Source organism: Lissotriton helveticus, chromosome 2_1, assembly GCF_964261635.1.
Source record: "Lissotriton helveticus chromosome 2_1, aLisHel1.1, whole genome shotgun sequence".
Taxonomy (NCBI): Eukaryota; Metazoa; Chordata; class Amphibia; order Caudata; family Salamandridae; genus Lissotriton; species Lissotriton helveticus.
The window spans coordinates 38,199,873-38,217,199 of NC_136059.1; the positions used below are offsets into that span (position 1 = coordinate 38,199,873).

General features: G+C 45.5%; 1 protein-coding gene across 3 annotated transcripts in view; it reads right to left on the reverse strand.

Moving 5' to 3' along the window:
• The window catches only part of LOC144817687 (long-chain-fatty-acid--CoA ligase ACSBG2-like), a 1,080,196-nt gene that overhangs the window by 68,337 nt on the left and 994,532 nt on the right, over nt 1–17,327 (reverse strand). The gene's annotated exons all lie outside the window — the stretch shown is intronic.

Here is a 17,327-nt window from a genome sequence, read left to right on the forward strand (position 1 = left end):
GCTTCAAACAGACTACGCCCAACTTATGAATCAACACAAACGGATTGGCGGACCAATCCCAAGTATAATTACAAATCACCAAAAAAGGGATAAGATCGGTCAACAGTGTGCACGCATGTTCGCTGAGGTCGGGATGATCGCATTGAATGGCCGCTTTCCACAAGACCAACCAGCATCTTCAACTAGAATATCTAAACAGGCCCAATCAGTGCTGGACTATACCGTCGTGGATCTAGATGTTCTGCAAACAATCGTTGGTTACAAAATCATCCACATATTGGAGAGCGACCACAGCGTGCAATCATTTGAAATCAACACCCAACATAAAAGGGCCTCACCGACCAAAGACCGGATAGAACTCCCAAGCCTCTACAACCTTAAGAGACTGGTTTGGAATGGTAACAACATCAAATACATAATGATATTCGTGAAAAACATCGTCACTGAAGTGATCGGAGAAGAGTCATACGCACATCGGGAAAATTGGGAAAGACTGACCTCATCTCTAACCGAGAGATTCGGCAACCACAGCAACTTAAAGAAACCAAGTAACACTCCTCATGCGTCTTTGGGCAATATAGTGCGCAAGAACAGGATCTTTAATCAAGAAATCAGGAAGCTGCAAGCAACAGCCAGGTCAAAGGGTGATGATATAACCACTCAAATCTATAGTTTAAGGCAAAATTATAAAAAAAGTGTGGTTAGAAAAATCAAAATATCAAACTAACATCTGGCAATCGCTATTAGCATCCAGTCAATCAAATAACCACGGGAAATTTTGGGCTGAAATCAAAGCTGCAAACGGGACGGCACAGGTTTTCAGCGCCAATATTCTGGAGGATGACTGGATACAGTACTTAGAGCAAACTCAAATCATCAACTATTCAGTGGGGAGCCCAGTGTTGCAGACTCTGCAATTAGAAAACAACCACGAAGCAGACCAGCTTTCGGATGAAAACAGGATAACGCCATCCCAGGTAGAAAAGGTATTAAAAAACTTGAGATCTAAGGGAGCCCCAGGTCCAAACGGCTTACCGAATGGTCTGTTCAAACAAGACCAACAATTCTGGGCAGCTCATTTCTCCCCACTATTCAACAGTGCATTCCAGACTGGAAGCATTCCCCAGTCATGGAGAGGCCGTATTCTTCATCCAATCTTTAAGGCAGGCCAAAGAACCGATCCAGCCAATTTCCGCCTCATCGCACTCATAGATGTCGAGGCTAAAATATATGCTTCGAATCTTTTGATGGCCTTGGAAGACTGGGTTTGTGCGAACAAGATCTTGCCGATCACGCAGACTGGCTTTAGGCCCGGAACCAATACCTCATGTAACCTGCTGGCGCTAAACCTCCTGGTGGACAAAGCCAGGGAAAAGTCAACCAACCTGTACACGTGTTTTGTCGACCTGAAAGCGGCGTTCGATACAGTACCGAGGGAGGCTCTATGGAATAAAATGGCCACCTGGGGAATACCATCAAAGCTGTTGCAGGCCATCATGAACTTGTATTCATCCACTTGGGTTCGAATAAAATTAGGCAATGGCGACCGAACTACACGAAAAATTTACACCCATGTGGGCCTCAAGCAGGGCTGTGTATTGGCCCCAACACTTTTCAATATTTTCACAGCGGACCTAGAGAAGCATATTGCGAAGACAGAAAGTGATCCGCCAAAACTAGCCCATTATAAGATCAGGAGCATTCAGTATGCGGATGACATTGTACTCTGCAGTCAGACCCCGTTGGGCTTACAACATTCCATCATGAAACTCCACGAGTACATCAGTGGACAGGGCCAGCAAATTAATAACAAAAAGATGAAGATCGTCTGTTTTGCTTCTCGTCCAGGGAGGAAATCTTTCAAATGGCACATCGCAGGCAACAAAATAGAGCGGACTTGCTCTTACAAATATCTGGGAGTAGTTGTAGATGCCAGGTGGACTCTGAAAGATCACCAACTGTATAGAAAGGCGCAGGCAAATAAACTTCGTTTTGCCCTAAACACATTAAAAACGAAACTGAACTGTCCATCCAAAGTGCACTTGCTGAAGGTGATAGCCGCCAAGTTCTTACCCTCCATCACGTATGGTTCGGAATTGTATAGGGGTAAAGATGCAAATTTTCTGAACACAGCAATCAGAGCTGTTCAAATATATCTTTAAGATACCGAGGTTTGTATCTCAATCTCTGATTCGACTGGAATTTGGTCTATCAAATCAGCATCAAGTCAGACAAGCAGCAATTCTAAAAACATGTTGGAAACTAAGAGCAGCCCAAGAGGATACGCTCATGGGCCTCTATTGGATTGAGATGAACAACCACACCAAGTCGAAAAACGCTCGGAAACCAGTATGGGAGAATGCCCTTGCAAGCCTTAAGTTGGAGAAGGCTTGGAATACAAATCTAACCTTCGCGGCCTTCATAAAGTAATTAACGGAGCAGCAAAGCAAAGATCTTGGCTAACAGACAAAGCCGCAACAGCACAGAAAAAACACAGTTGGACGGTTCTGGCCACGTATGTGAAAATGGAGCCTCAACCGTACTTAGTAAATCACATATCTAATGCCGCCCAAAAAACACTATTACAATTACGGCTGGGCATTACCATTTTAAAAGATCATACACCTCCATGGAAGCCAACATGGCCATCCCCCGTCTGCAGACTATGTGGGCAAATGGAAGAATCAATGTTGCACATATTGTGCATTTGCCCATCCTTGAAAATTTTGAGACGTTATTATTTACTGCATGTATTTTGACTTTTTCAGATTAGATCATGCCGCCCAGCTGTCATGCTAGCACTGAATAGTCACCGTCTGCAGACAGCTTGTAGGGCCGCCAGATTCTGCCAAAAGGCATTGCTGCTAGTAACAAAGACTGAGAAAAAAGATCGCTGAACACTTGAATATGAACGCCCGAAGGGTTACAAACAGACTCTGAATCCCCTTTTTACAAATATACCAAAAACAGACATTTTAGTAAGATATCTTTTTGCTTTCTTTTTTTAAAGATCAGCCAAACTCGTACACTTTATTTTTAAAACATGTGTTTTTATGTAACCATATTGTTAAGATTTTAATTACCTATATACAATAAAAATTTACTTGACTTGACCAACCTCCTGGAGGCACCAGGCTTGGGGACTCTACCCTCTGAATAAAGGAGCCCTACATCCCAGTAAACCTTATGGGTCCCACTAGCATTCCCTGCAGCCTCAGCAGAAGCTTGCTGTCTGAGGGGTTCAAGAGAAGGGCAGTCCAACTGCGCCTGCCTCAGATCTGCCCTGGAAGGTCCCCCTGTCCCAAGAAACTCAACCTGATCAGGCTCAAGCTCTTCTAGGACAGTTCCTTCCTCAGTCTCACAATCAGCTTCCTCAGAATGCTGATCCTCTTCCTGATGCAAGGGGAAAGGCACTGCCTTAACCCTACTGCTTTTTCAGGTAGGCAACTGGTCCATTATTCCAGAATCCAGTGCCTGATCAGTGTTGCAATTTTTGACCTGTGGCCTAGTCACAGCAAGCACATGTGCTGAGATGCCTAGCATTTCTGCATGTGTCCTATACTCCACTTCAGACCAGGCTTAAGTCTCTTGGTCATTGCCAAGCAAACATTCTACAGGGAGGTCTGAGTTAACAACAACCTTTTTGAGGCCAGTTACCCTGCCCTAGGGGAAATTAACAACTGCCATACTGTGTGTGGTAGTACATTGCTAGCATTCGTCACTAGGTAATTTTCACCTAGTATGATATGTTCAGGGTTCACAAAGCTGGACGTCACCATTGTGACACTAGCACATATGTCCCTTTAGGCCTGAGCCACTTTATCACCAATTAAAGGAGTTTGTCTGTACTTGCCCAAGTTATTGGGACTCACAGTAGAGGACATGACTATGTCACCATCACAGATCAAAACAGCTTGAGTTGGTATTCTGACTAGGCCAGAATCCATCTCAGTTCCCAGGGTTAACCCTACTACACTCTACTGTTGAGAACCACCACTTGGAGCTGAACTAGGGGGAACAGTTGCCTTATGGGCAATGGTGGTTGGAGCGGTCTCCTTCTTGGTACAATCACTGGTCCAATGAGTATTACTCATACTTTGCACCAGGGTTTCCTTGGGCCTTCTTTTTAGATTGTTGGGAACCCCCACCATTAGAAGCTTTTTGGGGACCTTGAGAAGTTTTCTGGTCTTGCTTTCTCCCCACCCTTTTGGTCTTGCTTCTTCTGATCACCACCTTGGTTCTGTACCTTCTGCTTCACCCTGGTTGTGGAAGGGAGAAGGCTTAGGGGGTCAAAAGAAGGGAGGGAGGAGGAGACAAAGCGACGGCCTATTGCACACAGCCCTTAGTGTTTACCCTCCCATCACCCATTTGTCTAGGATGCTGGGGTCCGGGAGAAAGAGTGTGGTTCAGCAAGTCCTTAAAATTAAATACATGAGGCCAGAGATTATGGGCCATATTATCAAGGAAGGGCGAGAACATTATCGCCACTTTAGCGTTTGTCCCTGACCAGAGACCTGGTCTACAGTGCAGTGTGTTGATACCACGATGGAAGGTGTCAGAATGCCAGGGCATCATTGCGGGGTCAGCTCCTGCTCCTCCCTTCTTGTGGCAGTCAATGGGATGTCTGAAAAGGGAGAAATAATTTAATGGTGGAAACGTCTGGAGGTAAATGAACGTTTATTTCAAGCTTGATAGAAAATAGGAGTGGAGTGCTTCCTTCGTTTTTGAAGTACGATCTACCAACTGTTAGTGGTAATCGTGGTTCAAAGAGGAGTTGGCGTGCACAAGAATATACAAGGTTAAATAATATGTTATATCAACGTTCACATACAAAGAAACAGAGCGCATGCTAGAAGCATAATGTGCGTGTAATGCAGTGGTGAGAGTCTGTGTGCATGTACACTTAGTAAGGAGCTCACTACAGTGTCCTAAAAGCCAACGCCACGTGTCTGTAGGGCAGCGCAGCCCGTAGGCTCAGGCCTACCTTATGGTACAGCAGGTCTTTCAAATGAGACAGATGTGACTGAATGAGGTCAAAGATCACATCAGAACACATGACAATATCGCTTATTCGCATGTGCTCACTCTGGCTGATGCATCCCACCCCTCCCGCAGCACCGCGCTCAAGAGGTGTCTGTAGGGCAGCGCTGCCCGCTGGCTCAGGCCTACAGTACGGTCCAGCAGGTCTTTAAAATGACAGAGATGAAACTGAATGAGGTTGGAGATCACATCATTACGCACAGCAATATAGTTTGTTCGCACCTGCGCAGTCAGGCTGAAGCACCCCAACCACTCCCGCCGCACCGCGCTCAATTGGAGGCCCTTTGTACCCAGGCTGCTCTGCTTACCTGCTGTCATTGTTGTGTCATCAAACACTACGGGCAGCAGTGCTCACAATTCAGATGGAGTGTTGATTGCAGGAGAGTGTACCCCTCATGGGTCCCTTTCGTAGACGACGGGCAGTAGGGCTCACAATTTAGAGCCCGTGTTGATTGCCAGGATGGTGTACACCTCATGGATCCATTTCTTTTTTTAATGCGCATTGTGATATGCGAGGTGGATGCAGCATATCATTTGAGGTAGTGTGGAAGAAGAGGGACGTGTGGCGTCATTGTTATCCTATTTAAACGTACGCAAAGTGGGCTGGGCTTGCATACGCCAGGCCAGTGTAGGGGTGTGAATAATTATTCCAGGGACCTGGGCATTGTTCAGTTCCTGTCTGGCCAGGAAGTGTACTTTTGTGTGTTTCTTTTGTAATTTTGTCCTCGCAGAGTGTGCAATTTAGATGAGTGTAGCATGTGTCGGAGGGCGGAAACAATTGTTAATGAGATGGCATGTGATCTAGGATGTGCAGTCTGCCCGTGGCTGATGATACTCCTTAGAGCCCCCAATACCAAGGCCGAAAGGCAGCACAATAACGTGCACACACACACACACCAGGGGCATCATGTAACACGTTTGATTTTTGATGGAACGTTTGAGATGTATGGCAATCACATGTGGAAGGATAATGTACAGAGCATGAATATTGATCAAGATGATCGTTGCATGTGTGTAGTATAAGATGTGTATACAGGAAAACCCTTTTCAAAAAGGCTTTCTAAGCAGAAGAGGTGTCACATCAAACGCTGTAGAGAGAATGAGGAAAATGGGTGGGGTCGTCCAACTGTTACAATGGGAAATGTTATGAACCAATCAAATGCTTTTTTTGAAGGTCACATGGCAATCGCGCACCGAGCGCGCAAGGAGGCCGCACCGACGCGATTTTGACATAATATTTATTATAATCCAAGTTTGTTAGAAATGGGGTAGCCAATTTTACGGGGGGTAGCATGGTGCAGAGCGGGCAGGCCATACTCCTGAGAACATGTGTGAAGCATCCACGCAGTACACACAGACACACCAAGCACACCACAAAAAGAGAACACCAGTTCAGATGGAAAAGAATAACTTTTGTATTGTCTCCAACCTGCAACAGAAATCACAGTAATCGCAATGCTGCGCCAACTGGCGCCAGGGCAATATATACACGGGGGATTATATACAGGGTAAATGGAAAAAGGAAGAAAAAGGTAAGTCCATTAAGGTCAATACTGAAATAGGAAAAAAACAAAGCATTCTTGGTTAGCATGAGAACTTATTAGGTGTTAGAACCAATCAGGGTCAATGTTGCAATTAAGCCGCAGGCCTGAACATCCTACGTACGCCTTAGGTGGGCCCCTTTCAGGCCTATAACGTTAGGCGCACAACCATGAACAGGGGCCATTTTTTATAAGATCACTTCAATAAAAACGAGACTCTGCTCGGGGCAGACTAGACCATATCATTGATTAAATCAGCTGGGAGGGTTGAGGAAACTGTGTACCCTTTTCTTTCCCCAGGGTAAGAGCAGTAATTTATCAATGGAAAAAGGGACACTTGTAACACTTTAAAACCGTTGGTTTCGGAAAAAGTGATTGGAAACCCTCAAAGAAAACAATGTAAATTTGGGGAGTGCGGTATATGTGTTTCATCCGCCCCACATTGAAGTCATGGCAGTTATCATTGGGTATTCCAAAAAGTGGTAGTTGCCGACCTCAACCAGAGGTACCTCCAGTCTCAAAGTGCAGTGTCCGAGATAGAGGATTTATTCCCACAAAAAGGTGTGTAAAACAAACTTTACAAAAAAGGAAAAAATCTTTAAAAATAGAGGAAAAAGCACCCAAAAAGTTTAATGGGGGTGAGCTCCCTCAGGTTAAAATATATTCATACTTGAAAAAAGATCGAGTTACTAGATCTATTGGTATTAATAAATTGTCGACATGTTTCAGCTCCTATGGCCCTAGGGGTCTATGAAGCTTTCGTCAGGACTAACAAACAGGTACTGATACTCACACGATTTGTGCGGTATTCTTCAATTGGTCAGTCTTTACCAATCGTGATGCTAGGATCAGCGTTTTCTGAAAGAAAGTGGTAAATGGACATACAACAATTCGTAGTTGTCAATACAGTTTGGTTGTGCTGTAGGGAAAATTGTCTGCATGATCTGTTTTTTGTGGGACAATAATTGTTTTTATAACATTTGTATTTACTTACTAAGCTTTTGCGCTTGTTAGTTGGACTAAAGAAGTGTGAGAAATTGACATTTTGAACATTGGCAGTGACGCAGTGCAGGGCTTTTTGGAAGGCAGGGCCCTCTGTTTCATGATAAGGATTATTAATATTATCAGGATCGAATGTTACATCGTGTTACTTTCATACCTCGCTATACCATTGAAAAGTTAGCGAGAAATGGTCTCATTGGCAGCGTTACGTGCATATAGGAAGGTGACGGTTATTTAGTATCTACCCCCAGATGTTAGTTCCATAACTCGCTATATGAATGAGGCAGTATTTAGAAAACGAGAAAAAGTCTAAATAAGCAACGTTACGTGCATAAAGAAACAGCGGTTAGCTTGTATCTAACCCCGAAAGAAATGAGTGGTAGTTATGTAGTCATCGCGCCTCATGTGTGGGCACAAAGTAAAAGGTCTCGGTTATTTTTGCCAAAAGTATTCCATGGAACGCGCAGTGTTATAGCTACGTTATACTTAAAGTCAAGGATATAAGAAAATACAAAATGGAAACAAACAGGTCCTACCTGTGTTCTAGGAACGCTTCTCTTCAGCGGGGTTACAGCTATTTTAAGCGCAGTGCTGGATGGAGAGGGAGACCAGATTAGAAAGCGGCTCGCGCCCCTTACCCGTGAAGGTTTGTAAACTGTAGACTCCATTACCCGCGGCAAGGCTGTTCCTCAGACTTGTGCTGGCTCTGCCCCCGGATGTCAAAGGGACGTCAGAGGCTCCGTATATTTAAAGGTGCAAGCCTCGTTTCACGGTCCAATTATTTAAAGGGACAGGGGGATGGTAGAAAATTTACCCTTACTATATATTCTTTTGGAAATGTGTTACTTTCGGAAGAGGTGGGATCTAAGCCGCTGGTTAATGAAATATTGGGATGGTACCCCCAAAACACCAAGATTCAAAAGAGTTCGTTGGTGTTTCTTTTTTTGCACACAGTTCGCTGGTGTTTCATTTTTTCATTTTTTGGCAAACTGGTGCCACGGAACGGAATCGTTAAGACCATGTTCATGGGTGGCAAGTCGGTCCACCCACCTTTGTTCCTTCTCATGTAAAGTTTTTTCTGAGTTGCGTGACTTGTCCAAGAGCATTTCAATCACTGTCCATTGCAGTTCATCACAAGTGTGATTCTGTTCTATGAAGTGTGAGCAAAGCTTCGTTGTATTCTTTCTTAGTCGGATGTTCCTCCTATGCTCCCCAATTCTGGTTTTCACTTTGCGGCAAGTCATCCCTATATATTTCTTGTTACAGGGGCAGATAATCATGTAAACAACATGGGACGAATTGCAATTTGTAAATTGCCTCTGTGTCCAGACCAGTGTTTCCGATAGTTGCAATGTTTTCGTGGCTGTGGTTGTTTTGCACGAGACACATGTACCGCAAGGGTAATGTCCCGTGAGTGGTGTCATCCTCGCATCTCTCATTATAGGTAGTCTTGGTTTGTTAATCGGCCGGGTATGTACTAGGACATCCTTTAAATTCTTGGTTCTCCTGTTGGCAAATCTGGGTTTTGGCCAGTCAAATCTGCCAGTGTTTAGAATATGCCAATTTTTTCTCACCATTTTTTGTACCTCATAGGTGGCTGGGCCGAAGGTGGTGACACAGGTGGTAAGGTCTTGAATTGGTTCCTTTTGATGGATTTGCAATAAGCAGTCTCTGGGCTGATTGTTGGCTCTTTTTTTACACCTTCGAATAGTTTGTTCACTGTAATCTCTGCCCTTTAGTTTTGCACTGAGTTCTCGTGCTTGGATTCTATAGTCTTCATTTTTTGAGCAGTTCCTCTTTATCCTCAAAAATTGACTATACAGGAGATTATCCCTCAACGGCTTAGGGTGGAAGCTGTTGTATGAAAGTAAGCTATTCTTAGCTGTTGGTTTAGTGAAAGTCTTGGTATGTAAGGTGTTATTTTCCGTGAAGATTGTGAGATCCAGAAAGTCCAGTTGACTGTTATTGGACGTATGTGTAAATTTGAGCCAGGGGTCTAGTCCATTGAGCCAGACTGTGAATTGCTCAAGATCTTGTTCTATGCTCCAAATCAGCAGGATATCATCAATATATCTCTTCCAGTATAAAATACTGGAAGAGAAGGGATTTGAATTTGATTCGTGTAATACGAATTTGTTCTCAAACTGGCTCACATACAGCCCTGCTACCGAAGGAGCAAAGGCACTGCCCATCGATGTGCCATGGGTTTGTAAATAGAGCTTGTCTTCGTAGGCAAAGAAATTTTCTTTTAGGGCCAGTTTGCAGCATTCGAGGATGAAATGCCTTGGTGTATTATATTGCCAGCTTTGTGTGTAGAGGACATCCTCGAGCATCTGTATTGTTTCGTCTTGGGGTAAACTTGTGAAAAGGGATTCCACATCCAGACCCACCAATAACATTGTTTCTGGGTCAAATTGTTTGTCTGAGATTTGTATCAGAAGATCTCTAGTATCCTCGAGATATGTTGGGGTTTTCTGTACCAGGGGTTTGAGGAATTAGTCAGCAAATTTGGATAAGGGTTCTAATACTGACCCTATACCTGAAACTATAGGTCGTCCCGGAGGTGGCGACCTGTTTTTGTGGGTTTTTGGAAGCGAATAGAAATAGGGAGTTTTTGGTTCCTTAGCAACTAGAAATTCTGCTTCCTTTTTCGATATCCACATTTTTGTTTCAGCCTCAAAAACCATCATTGATATGGTGTTTTGGAGTCTCGATGTGGGGTCTTCAATGATCCTGCTATAAATTCTCGTATCCGACAGAAGGGTGAGGCATTGTTGGTTGTAGCCCGGCTTACTCAAAATAACCGTGCCTCCACCCTTATCGGCTGGTTTTATCACAATTGCTGCATTGGTTTTTAGTGTCTCTATTGCCAGACGTTCCTTTTTTGTCAGATTTTGGAAGGGTTTTTTTGGCGTCATCTTATCCACCCCTTTTAGAAGTGCTTGTTCGAAAGTGTGCAGTTCAGGTGGAACACTGAAAGGTGGGGGATTGAAAGATGATTTGTTACGAAGGTTTGCATCCCCCTCCTGTGGTGTTGAGGTGCTGTTCGAGAAATAAGCTTTTAGACTCAGTACTCTACAGAATTCAGCCAATTCACATTTCAAGTTGAAGTTATCCATTTGGGGGGTCGGGACGAAGCCCAGGCCTTTGTTCAGGACTCTTCTTTGATCTTCCGTGAGTTCAGTATCTGAGAGATTGATGATCAGTGATTTGTCTTGCTTTTTGTCGGCTGTGCTGCTGCCATACTCCGGGTCTGCACATTCCTTTGTTGGTCTTGCCAGGTTACGGGCTTTCTTTTTCCTCGGGATTGATTGCGGCCTCTGGATAAAAAAGCCTGTTCTTGTTGCCCTTGATTTTGTTGTCCAACCATTTGGTGGTCTGGCATTTGAGGCCTCTGCTGCATCCCTTGATTAAATGGGTCCATCCAGCCTCCATATTGAGGTGCAAATGGTTGATAGAATGGTAGGTTGTAGCTTGGATAATATGGTCGTTGCCACCGGTTCCCCCTTCTGGGGCGTTGGTGTCTGTAATTATTACGGCCTCTCTTAGGAGTATAGTCATCAGAACTAGCCGTAGAATTGTTGGAAGAGTTATTCCCTGTCGACTCATTGTCTGCGCCCGGATCTGGGGTGGTGTAGTCATCCCTGATGTAAGGGTGCATTTTCTCCTGGCTAAACTTTTTCAAGTCTTTTCCCAGTTTTTGCAGTTTACTCTGCATTATAAACTCTTGAGTTTCTTCCATTTCTTTTGTTATTTCCTCCAGTCTCTTCTTGTAGACAAGGGGATTGATGCCCTTCTTTAGTTCTTCCTCACATACTTGAATCTCTGCTAAGAGTTTTTCAGAAAGCCGTCTTGCTGTTTTAACAATTAAAACCAAATAATCCAATGTACACTTCCAGGAGATGGAAGACCAGTCTTTGCGGAATGCAAGATCATGTAAAAAGATCCTCGGTGCGTTGTTAACCCACAGGCCTCGTGGTGCAATTTTTGACCTGAGGTACTCAGTCATAATGATGCCATGGATGGCTGTTCGAATTTGGTCCCTTTTCTTCTCTGTCAGATTTTCCCAATCATCTGTTTGTGCCAGGGCTTCAGTCAGGTCTGCATTCTGAAGTAACGGTTGAGCTGCCAAAATTTCGTCAATGTCGCTTGCATCATAGCTTAGTCCAACGTTGCCTTCCATTTTTTCTTTTGAAATTCAAAAGAATTGGAAAAGTTTGTGTACCCGCAGCTGTGCGCTGCTTATATAATGATTAAATCAGCTGGGAGGGTTGAGGAAACTGTGTACCCTTTTCTTTCCCCAGGGTAAGAGCAGTAATTTATCAATGGAAAAAGGGACACTTGTAACACTTTAAAACCGTTGGTTTCGGAAAAAGTGATTGGAAACCCTCAAAGAAAACAATGTAAATTTGGGGAGTGCGGTATATGTGTTTCATCCGCCCCACATTGAAGTCATGGCAGTTATCATTGGGTATTCCAAAAAGTGGTAGGTGCCGACCTCAACCAGAGGTACCTCCAGTCTCAAAGTGCAGTGTCAGAGATAGAGGATTTATTCCCACAAAAAGGTGTGTAAAACAAACTTTACAAAAAAGGAAATAATCTTTAAAAATAGAGGAAAAAGCACCCAAAAAGTTTAATGGGGGTGAGCTCCCTCAGGTTAAAATATATTCATACTTGAAAAAAGATCGAGTTACTAGATCTATTGATAATCTGATTTGGAATGGGACCAGCTCCTACCTTTATCCTGCTAAAGGGGGCTGCACTACTGACTAGGTCCCTCCCCTGGGTGGGACCAGGAAGGGGGGTGGTTACACCCCCTTTCCTTTGTCCGGTTTCCCGCCAGAGCTGGGGCTGGAGTGCCCCAGCAACTGGTTTGAACCGGTGTATGCACAGGGCACCTTGTGTGCCCCAGGCAAGGATCATTCCTTTCAAGCCTACCCTACCCAATACACATAATCCTGTCTGGGGTGGTGCTAGCACCTCCCAAGGCTGGAAACCCTTTGTCCAAGCCATCCTCGCTGGAAGGACTCCCAGCAGCAGGAGGTCAGACTTGTGTCTGTGGTGGCAGCATCCATTTTGTGATGCCAAGGCTTGAGTTAACTTTAACCGGGGTTCTCAGTTACATACATGTCGTGTCCCTCTAGAAGGGTGGAATGCTACCCCCGTCGCCAGAATTGGCGAGGGGGTATTATTCCAAATCGTAGGACACCTTACTCGACATGTTTTGATAATGTTATACCAGAGTTAGCATTTAACCGCGAGGATTATAATGCACTTACGAGTATATGGTATAGCGTTATCATGGAACAGCTATTAGGACTTGGTTCCGCAAGCTGCAAACGGGCTCAGCTCATGCCAGAGCACCATCTCACATAATTCCAAACACTCTGCCTTCAGGATTGATAAGGCCTTCCATAGGAGTGACTGATAGGAATATATGTGTCCATTTTAGGTTTAGATATAGGTAACTATATCTAAAGCAAAGGGTGATTACACCACCTTGCCCCAGCTGTCGTACAGCCAGTTGTGTCTGTTTAGGTGGCCAGCCAGGGGTGGCATAATACATGCTTCAGCCCCTGGTAGGCCCTGGGTACACCTATGCCCTGGGTACCTATGGTAAACTGTACAGGGACTGATAAGGTGGCCCAGTACCAATTGGTAAATGCACCTAAGGTACATGGTTGTCAATTTAGAGAGAGAACAGCTAGGCTGTGGGTCTGATTAGCAGGCCCACAGCTAGGGAAAGTCGTAAACCAGTGAAGCAAAAAGCAAAATTCTGGGGTTACCATAGGATTGCAGACCCCACTCTCCTACACCACCCGCTAGGTCAGGCAACCCCTGAACCTGGCACCCCAGCCCAGGATCTAAACCCTGCGACTGAGCAGACCCCCGGAGCTCTGGAGCTCCGATTACAGATGCTCCGGGTTCTCCTGACACGAGGGGATCCCTTTCACTGGAAGGTACATCAGGACAGCCTAGGCTCCCAACCTGGGGTTCCCTTCTGAAACTCTCCAGGCCCTGCGACTGCAGTTGGGGCACCTCGGGACACCTCCCCGTCTCACTCCTTCCTGCAGATCGGATGTGAGGCCCAACAACCCTCTCACTTCCCTGGGACCTAGCTGGGCTAATCCTCACCTCTCCCGCCTCGCTGGGTCAGAAGATCCCTGCACCACTCCCTTCTGGATCACTCCCCAATGTCCTCTCTGACACTTACCCAAAGGTCTGCCTCCCGTGCAAGTTCCCTGGGGTCTGAGAACCCACACTGTAACAGGTGGTGATGCCACCTTGGGAAACCAATCCTTAGCATGTGCTCCCTGATAACTACATGGCACAGCCCTTCCCAATACTCGACTGCGCTACTCGCCACCCAATCCTGCAATGCAGTTAACACTCCTCTGCAAACTCCCCCTAGGACTGATGGGACAGTTTTCCCCTGCCCCTGAACTCCAACCCCTCCCCCTCTTCCTGGGAATCAGGCACCGTCCCCTGAGCTCTGTGAGTGGGACTCCCTGCACTGGAACCACTCTCGTTGCCACTACTGGATCCCACCCTCACTGGTGAATCCAGACGACAAAAACCCCTCTCAGGGAACAACCTACCCACCTGAGGTAGTCTCTCCCTGGCAAAGGCCCTCTCTCCCTCCGCCATTAATCTCCTGCGTTAGGACCTGCTCAGTCTCTAGCCTCTTCTCTTCCACCCTCAGCTGCGCTAACTCTCTGGCATGCTCTAACCTGAGCTTCTCCAGCGCCAGCTGATGCTCCCTTTCTTCCCTCCTTATCTACCCACTCTTCTGGGGACAGGGAAAGGGATAGGGCAGTGCCCCCGGGACTGGACCCACCGCGGGACTCCCTATCTATGGTGTCCTCATTAGCTACTGCCGTCTCCACCCTATCAACTTCTTCCTCCTCATCTTCAGAGTCACCACCCTCCAGGGATATGGACTGCGAGCCCTCCCTCTGGTCTCTACAAAATCCACCCTTTAAATACGCGGAGGGGTAATCGGACAGGTCCCCACAGGGCTCTAACGGGTTCCCCCCTCTTGAAGGCCTCAGAGAAACAGCTTCCTGTGAATGTCGCCTACTGGGGGTATCCCTCTCACTCGGCAGAAATACAACACTTCCTGCTTGGTGTACTCCATGAGGTAATCCTCATCATAAACCACCTCCATCCTGGCAAGGTACACCCAGGACACACCACCCACAGTGCAACAGGGGGACACAGTTCAAAATCACTTTTAGGAGGAGCAATATTCAGAAAAACAATAATCAGAAAGAACACAATCCCCACGAAAAACTGTGATTACTTTTCAATGCTCAGTTTGCAGTGCAACCTGTTGCCGCTGTGGTGCTGCGCAAACAGAAGTCCTATCCCACTGCTCGCCAACAATGTTAGAAATGGGGTAGCCAATTCTACGGGGGTAGCATGGTGTAGAGGGGGCAGGCCAAACTCCTGAGGACATGTGTGAAGCATCCATGCAGTACACACAGACGACACACACGGCACACCACAACAAGCATTAGAAATGCAATAGGTCTCGGATTTATTTGAGTTAGAGCTAATGGCATTGTAAATGGCAATGTCTTTTAGCCATGTGTTATGGAGTGTATGCATGTGGTGTGTAGTGGAATTATGTGGGTTGGATTGGAATTGTTAGTTGTGGAATTGTGTGGCGTGAAATTGTGTGGTGTGGATTGTATTTGTGTAGTGAAATGATGTGGCATGGTGGAATGTTGTGGGTAGTAATTATGTGGTATTGAGTTTACTGGAATTGTGTGGAGTGGGATTGTGTGTTATTGAGTATAATTATGTGTAATGGTATTTTGTGTTGTGGAATGGTATGTGGTGGAGTTTAATTATGTGGTGTGCTGTAGAATTTTGTGGCATGATGTGGAGTTCTGTAGTGTGGATTAGATGTATGTGGTGTGTTGTGTTATTGTGTTGTTTAGTTGAATTATGTGGATTGATGTCAAATTATGTGGAGTGTTTGTGCGTGTGGTTGTGTGTATGTGTGTGATTGTGCGGTTGTGTGTGTGTGGTTCTGTGTGTGGTTGTGTGTGTGGTTGTGTGGTTGTGCATGTGGCTGTGCGTGTGGTTGTGTGTGTTTGGTTAGGTGTGGTTGTGGGTATTTATGTGTGTGTGGTAAACAGTTGTTTATTATTGAATGTGCAATTGAAAAAGACTACACCTCACTCAAGCCATTCTTATAGCTTCAGGGGCTGGGAACAGTCTGAATTGTCACACTTGGCAGCGCTGGCAGAAGCCATGGGTGGTGCAAGCTGCAGTGGCCTCATAACTAGGTCTCTGGCACTTATTTATTTACAAATTAAGCACTGAGCTAAGTATTATCTATCCTGTAATATGATTATCAGGAGAACTGCCTCCAGCCTGAAATTAATACTCCAGTACCAAAAGCGAGCCCCCTGTTGCACACTATAGAAATATTAAATCCCGTGCAGCGATAGCTGGGCCAGCAGGTTTGAAAAGTAAACACTGGTATCTATTCTCTGCAAGACCCCCATGTGGAAGATGGCTCTTGGTTCTAAGAAGTGTAAACCTACCAGAGTGCGTGGCAGCCAGATGGGGCTATCTGCCCTGCAGGATCTGCATTTTGCAAGAGATGGAAAAAAGAACAGGCACGCACGGGCCAGGCAGGAGACAGATATCACCCTGACCTACTCGTTTATTATTGATTGACTCGGGAGATGACTGAGGCCACTTCAGAGCGCACACATGGGTCTTCCAAATCTCGGACACAGTTTTAGGGAAAGAGACTTGTTGGCGAAACAATGCAAGAGGAAATCAAAAAAGAGAAGGGGGTGAGAGAAAGAAGAGAGAATGAGCGTACAGTAGCCACTAGATAAGGGCATTTGTCCAGCTACTAAGAAATAACTCCAATTTCTTATTTAACCGGAAAGTAAACCGACTGGAGACTCTTCCTTTACATGCACTGTCTCAACAAAGCAAAAAATAGCTATAACAATGGTCCAGGGTGGCCCTAAAGGGTGCTGTGATTACAGACACTAGGGACCTGACCACGTGAAAGTGTATCCTTAAAAATATATTTTTACATCAGCCCGATAGCTGCCCTTTTATCCTTATTTTCTTAATTGTATGTCAGGTGATGCAAAAAGCGACTCACAATCCACTGTTATGCAGTCTCTGCTCCATCCACACAGGAGCTTGGTACAAAACGCCCACTTTACATTACTCCCTACGTTTGTTTTCATTCGATGTATAGGGAGATACAATTACTTAACTAGAATCACACATGGCTGCGGTTCAAGTGGCGGCGCCGGAATTGCAGCTTGGTCGCCGAGCTCCGAAGACAGTTATTCAGCCACAAAACCACACCTCCCCTGCACTCCTTGTTCTAGAGTGTTAATTCAGTGGATAAAAAAACCTTAGATGGAGGGGGGGGGGGATCTGAGAGTGTCACTTCTTAAACTTTCGGCTTCAACTGGACATACATTTAACCGACTGCCGGGCAAACAGTGCAAAATTGCTACTATAACAGATGCTTTTCCCATTATGTTTTTTCTCATTGTCTAAAATCATTTGTCTCCCCCCACCACCTAAATTTGAAGATTAAAATACAGTCTGTGCCACAAGGACAAAGAAAGTGGAAATTAAAAACTTTTGAAAAACTTTTCTGCTTACCTCGCATTGCTGCGGGAGGTCGAGTCCACGTGGAGCGCGCGAGGAGGGAGGTGCGGCCGGGGTTGCTGCTGGTGCTGCTGTGAGCGC